Source organism: Curcuma longa, chromosome 6, assembly GCF_044706935.1.
Source record: "Curcuma longa cultivar G26 ecotype Majalengka, Jawa Barat chromosome 6, ITB_CL_G26_1.1, whole genome shotgun sequence".
Classification (NCBI taxonomy): Eukaryota; Viridiplantae; Streptophyta; class Magnoliopsida; order Zingiberales; family Zingiberaceae; genus Curcuma; species Curcuma longa.
This window is the reverse complement of record NC_133866.1, coordinates 3,364,224-3,370,859: the sequence shown is the minus strand read 5'-3', so window position 1 is coordinate 3,370,859 and position 6,636 is coordinate 3,364,224. Positions and strand designations below refer to the sequence as shown.

At 36.5% G+C, this 6,636-nt stretch overlaps 1 long non-coding RNA gene and 1 pseudogene across 1 annotated transcript; both read right to left on the bottom strand.

The window, feature by feature from the left end:
* Positions 1–342: 342 nt before the first annotated feature.
* Positions 343–1,977, bottom strand: LOC141830664 (uncharacterized). The gene is made up of 2 exons (XR_012601983.1): positions 1,930–1,977; positions 343–581 (listed from the first exon to the last, which is right to left on the bottom strand). It is a non-coding gene; the product is annotated as an uncharacterized LOC141830664 (long non-coding RNA).
* Positions 1,978–2,631: 654 nt separating this feature from the next.
* On the bottom strand, positions 2,632–5,605 carry LOC141830661 (putative disease resistance protein At1g61300; annotated as a pseudogene).
* Positions 5,606–6,636: the final 1,031 nt, after the last annotated feature.

Genomic DNA, 6,636 nt, shown 5'->3' with positions numbered 1-6,636 from the left:
TTAATTTGAAGAAATGCAAATTGATTGATTTGAAAAGTTATGACTGTCATATATTCATGGAAAGACTCATTCTATTGCTTTTAAGGAATTTTTATCAAATTTTGTATGAAGTGTTATGTCCCAGGAGACGACTGTCCAAAAAATTTTGGCAGCATCTCCCCAATAACAATGACATTTCCCTGAATACATACATACAAGGGCGACATGGCCGCTCAACAACACAATAAGGCCTACACGGCCACAATACATACACCACAGATGCATAACAAATACTAAACTCTAATAATAAGGCCCACATGGCCACAAACTAGAAATCTAACACATGCACACAAAATCAGAACGTGTAAATGACAAATCCACATAAGATAGCAAAAGCTTCACAGCAAAACATAACCAGATCCAAAACACCACAAGTACATAAATCCAATATCAGATACACACCATACACTATAAGTCCACAAATAAAATCCATATACCGAATACAACCAGAAACAATACCAACCAAACCATATAAAATTTCCTGCTATGAGATGGAAGCAGCTTGCAGATCCCCAAGTTCCAAGTACTATCCAATCTGCTACCTGGTAAGAAAAATAATGAAACCCCAGGGTCTGGGTAGTGAGTATCAGATACTCAGTGGAATACAGGATAGAAGTACACAACATGTATAGATATATATCAACAGAGATATCAAGAGGTACATACAGTCTCTACAAATGATACATAAGGAAAAGGTAAATGTTATCTAACAGGTAATAGGAATCATGGTAATAGGAATCATGTGAATTCAAATAATGCATGTCATGTCATACAGTGCATGTCATGTTATACGTGTTGTTGTGGTGGTAGATTATTTTACATGCATGTGCTTGGATTGGTTATGGCTGTGTGAGCCTCTATTCAGGTTGTTTAGTAGTACAAAATACATGTATTGTATTTGTTAAGTGGCCAGGTAGGCCCTACGTTGTTTATGTACTCAGGAAAGTTGAATTGTTACAGGGAAGATGCTGTCAAAATTTTTTGGACAGTCATCTCTCGAGACATGACAGGGACAATTAACGCTTTTTCAGTTGTGACACCATCTACTTCAACTAAATCTCTACCTACACGACTTTGTAAATATATACTGATCATGTGATCCTAATTTAAATGTTTACTTAAATATCAAAATCTATCATCAATCTCAATCTTCTAGATCACCAAAGACAGCTGGTAGAGTGTTTTAAACCATTAATTGCACTTTTACCTCAATGACCAGCTAGATTTTAAGGGAAATGAAGAAAAGTTGAGTCAGCGCTGCTTATGTTTCAGGTTTTATCAACTCAGTAAAAGATGAAATTTATCATCCCAACGATCCCACACAATCGACCTCGTGACCATATATGAGGAGGTCTTATCAACTCAGTCCACCTCCTTGTTGTGTTATATGCTAATATTGCATGTCATTATCAACGACAAGAGAAAAAGATCAATAGTACTAGTTGTTGCTTCCAAGGTTCAAATAAATATTTAAAAATTGGACATAAATTTTAATTAATTTTTTTGATTAAATTGGAAATGGAAGGTCAAATTAATTTCAAATAAGAAAGTTTATAAATATTAATGTTCAATAATAAATCAAACCATGTCATTTACGTGTCATCATGCATAGTAGTAATTAATATGAACAAAATAATGGTGATATCAAACAAAAATAAAACTGTAACATTATATGAAATGAAACTACTTAGAGTGAAGAATTCAAAGAAGACAATTTATCAGAGCAAATGATACTAGTTCATGATGAAGTAAAGTGAAGAAGACATTATCGAGGATCAAATTTTAAAACACCCAAGAGGTGTCCAATTAACTAGCTAGGAGTCATCAATCAAATTTAAATTCATGCCAAACCAATCAAAGCATCCAACAATTTGACGAGGCAGTGATCACCTTGCAACCTCCTTGCTCAAAAGGCCGATGCTTCTTTTTTAATCGATCTTGTAAACCAGGGTCCAAATCTATGAAGATCACAAAATTTTGTTAAAAGCAATAAATATTGGAGCAAATTTTAAATAGTTAAAGAGTAAGATATAATATTGTCAAGTCCTAAAACTCATAATAATGTTCATCCATATAGAATAATATTGACAATGAAATATTTTCCTTTGCTGCTATCTCGAACTAAATAAAGCATGCAGTGTGTGTTTTCTATATTGATGCAGTTCATGAAACCACACATATTTAACTTGACATGAACCAAAATTGAATTAATCAGAAGACATGAAAAGCATTGACTCAATGGAGTAGCCCATTAGTTTTTATATTTGGGAAATATGGTGAAATTTAAATTAGTTGCTTCTCAAGAACAAGAACTTACAGTGGTAGTTTTAACTGTAATTTACCAAAATATCCAAGACACACACTTAGTTTTCATATTTATCAACAGGCATTTATTTTCTAAAATATATTTCCTAAATTTGCCCTTAAAAGAATATTAAAGGACGTCTAAATGTTTGCATAGGCATGCATCTTAAACTATTTAATTTTGCCAACTTCATAAAATACTAAATCATTTTCAAATATTCATTTATTTCATATAGACAAAATAGATAATAAATGATTTGGTATGAAAATATATATCAAAAATATGTATTACCTAAAATATGGGGTGAGGAAATCCTTGTTGCTCTCGTCATCCCAATCCAAGTTGTTCCACCAATCTTCTTCACCTTCAATCATTTTTAATCTGTTTTTTAATATTTCAACCCCAAATGGTAATTTTTTGAGCCTTGGGCAATAGTACACTTATATATTCCAAGTAGGGAAAATGGAGTGGTTGTTGTGCAATGCGATGCAGGTTTTTCATTTTACACAAAGTCAACATCTTGATGCCAAAGCTTGAATTGGAATTCCCAACATTGCTTATTAGTTCCTCCATTTCCTCACAATGTGACATCTCTAGATGATTCAGGCATGGCAGTTGTAGAACCCAAGAAACATCCTTCAACTTGGGGCAACCCCAAATGCGTAGGTCGCGAAGGTTGTTGAACTCAACTCCATTCAACCTGATATCCTTCAATTGTCCTAGTGTTGTAAAATAGAGAGTCTTCAAATATCTGAAACTTGATTCGCAATCCACGCCTTTATTCATCATTAATTTGTCTCCAGGACATTTGAAATTTCTAGACACTCGAGGTTGTCACTTACTCCCCGACTCCATTGTAAAGTGCCCAGATCGTACTTTGAAAATTTTGAACTTCCCGATCCACTCACAGTAAGGTTCCATACAGAGACATTTGGTAACATGCTCAGTCTTTTGAAGTTAGCAGAATTAATGTTAATTCCCAGACTTATTTGATGGTGCCCTGTGAAATATTCCAGCTCATTCAACCACAAGTTAGATACAAGAAAATTTCCTCTTATGTCCAACCACTTGAGCATTGATAAATTAGATATTGTCCCATTGGGTACAATCTCAAGATTAGTATACCTTAGAAGCAAGTACTCTAATTTACTCAGGCAACCAAACTCAAGCGGCAATCTTCTAATATCAGTGAAGGACAAATTTAAATATCGAAGCTCAATTAAGCAACCAATCTCCATTGGAAGCTCTTTTATATGACAGTTAGAGAGATCCAAGTATGTTAAGTGAGGCATGCTTGCGAACAAACTCGGAGGAATTATTGTAGATAAAAGTTACCTCTGAGAATCAGCATAGAAAGTTTTGAAAAAGTGGAAGCTTCATAGTCTAGTAAAAATGTAAGCGTATTATTCTTCATGAATGAGGCTCGCTCTGCTTCTTGCCACTCCTCTTGTCTAGGCAAATGAGTCAACCCGATTCCAGCTTTTATAATCCATTTTCTTTTGTTCCCCTCCAACCTAGAGACCATCAACAGTGCCATGTCTCGAATGACATCGTGCATCTTTACAAATTGCTTCTCGTAATAATAACATTGTCTAGAGTGGTGCTCTAGCAAGGATGCAGCGATGAGAGCTTCCAAATGGGAGTATCCTTTGGTGAAAGCTTCATTGATTACATTAAATTCACGGATTATGCCGCAACCAATCCAACAAGATATCAACGCATCAAATTTGTCTATTTCATAATCTTCAGGCCACAAAGCGCAGCACAAGAAGCACTCTCTAATGGAGTCATTCTCTAAACTATCATAGCTCAGCTTGAAGGCTTTATACATAACTGAATCTTCTTCTAAAAGCTTAGTGGTTGTCCACTCATGTTTATCCCTTATTTGATGGAGAGCGTCCTTCCAAACTTCCCAAGACTTTTTCCCTGACATGGCCCTGGCTACGGTGATAAGAGCGAGTGGAAGACCTGCACATTCTTTAACAAGTTCTTGAGCGACAAACTTGATTCCACCATCTGAGCTAAGAACATCCCCCTCACTGTTCTCCTCAAAGAGTTGCCATGCTTGAACTGGATCCAGGCATTTGACTTTGATCTTCTTTTTTGCTTTCATTTGTACACATACTGTCTCGCTACGAGTTGTGAACACCACGATTTTGCGTGGTTTCTGTTGTTGCTGGCCTTGCTCAGTAGTCGGGTGTGCCATCCCCAGCAATTGAAGATCCAGATGTTTCCAAATGTCATCGAGAAGCAACAAACAGTTCCTGTTCTTCAAATAGGTAAATAACTTATCACCACAAGTTTGTTCATCGTCATTCTCCTGCAGAGTCTGTAGTCCTAGACTCTTAGCAATATCCATCTGGAGCCTTTTCAATTGGTAGTCTTTAGAGGCCACAACCCAAATGACACGATCAAATATGGTATTGTTACGAAGATAGTGTTGTTGGATGCTCTTCAACATGGTGGTCTTACCGACACCACCCATTCCGTAGATGCCTATGATGTTGCCTTCTCCACCATCGATGTAGCCCACAATGTCCTCCACATGCGGCTCAATCCCAATAGGTGGCCGGTGTGAGATGGGAAGCATCACGGTAGGTTCAGGAGGCGGAGTTGTGGCAATTGGATCCAATGCACCAGCTCGGCTCATCAATTCATTAACCTCTCCGAGCTTCTTCGCCACTCTTCGATTGATAGAGAAGCAGTTCGATGACTCTCTGATAGGGACCTGATCATCTGCTTGCTGTGTTTGACTCGACGTGCCGTCACTTCGATGGAAGCAGTTGCAATTGAAGCAACCTGAAACAAAGCAGTACACGTACGGAAACAACAACTTCTATTATAGATAGAAGCAGTAATAGCTTGTAGGAATTAAAACACAGTGTGACAATTGAATTAGCGTGAAAAGGAACAAGGTATGAGAGAATACTCACTCATGCTTTGGAAATCCTGGTTGATTTCAGCAACTTGGCCTTCCAATTCCTCCACCTCCCGTAGCCACTGGTTCACTTCGTTGGTCGGAAACTTCCCCTCACGCTCGGCTTCTTCGATCTGGTTCTTGATGTCGTCCCTTTTGCCTTTCAATCTTGCCATTTCCTTGTTCAATTTCTTGATGCCAGATTTTGGCCTGCCCAGTGGCAGCGTCGCCCACAGCCCGCTCAGGCATCTGTTGACGTCAACGTCGAGACTTAGGTTGATGCACGCCATGGACGAGGAGAAACTAGCTTACAACAGTTAGCAATTAGAGATTTGCTTCTTTTGCAGAGCAAGCAAGGGAAGGGAAGCAAAACAAAGATGAGAAAATCAAGAAATTGGCTCGTTTATGGCTCTATCCACCCTAATGGCTTTGCTTTTTTGCTCGTTTACAGCTAGCAAAAGCAAAGAACAATTGTCTTTGCATTAATTATATTACTTTATAAAAGCAAAGGCAATTGTTCTTTTGCTTTACGACTAGCATAAGCAAAGAAAAAGAGGTTTGCTTCTTTTGCAGAGCACAATGAAGAAAAAACAATAAACAATATTGATTCGTTTATTAAAAAGAAAAAAAACAAACTTTTTAAACATAGATAGATAAAACTAACTTAAAATGCAGAATTATTGAATTAATATAAAGTCATTCTAATTTGATTTTCTAAACATTAAGCCAATACGAATTTAGAAAGAATATTCTTGGTTAAAGATGTTGTGTATTGCATCCCCACTGACTGCTTTAGCTTCTTTAAAAAAATACTTTTTAATATTCGCTCCTTGTCAGCCTCGTGAAGCACCTAACGAATAATGGGCATCCAGAAACATCAAAGTGACTTTTTCTTTTTCCAAAAAAAAGTTAAATGGGCATCCCTTCCATAATTTTATTTTGAAAATAACCTTCACCCAATGTTGTTGTAGAAGATACTATCTAACCTCTATACATTATAGCAGTTAGTAGAAAAAAATCAAATGGGCATCCCAAATTAAGAGAAACATCGAATTGACGTCCCTTTTTCCAAAAAAAGTCAAATGGGCATCCTCCTATAATTTTATTTTGAAAATAATCTTCACCCAATATTATTGTAAAAGCTATTGAGTAGCTTCTACAATGTATAACAGCTACTAGGTAGTTGCTACAATATGCAGAAGCTACACAATAATTGCTACAAAGTGTTTAGAGTGAATTTATAATTTAGAATTTAGGATTGACAACATGTAAAAGATACTTGGTAGTTATTACAATGTGTAGAAGATACACAGTAGCTGTTACAAAATATTTAGAGTGAATTTAAGATTTATAATTTATACGTGTAGAAACTACC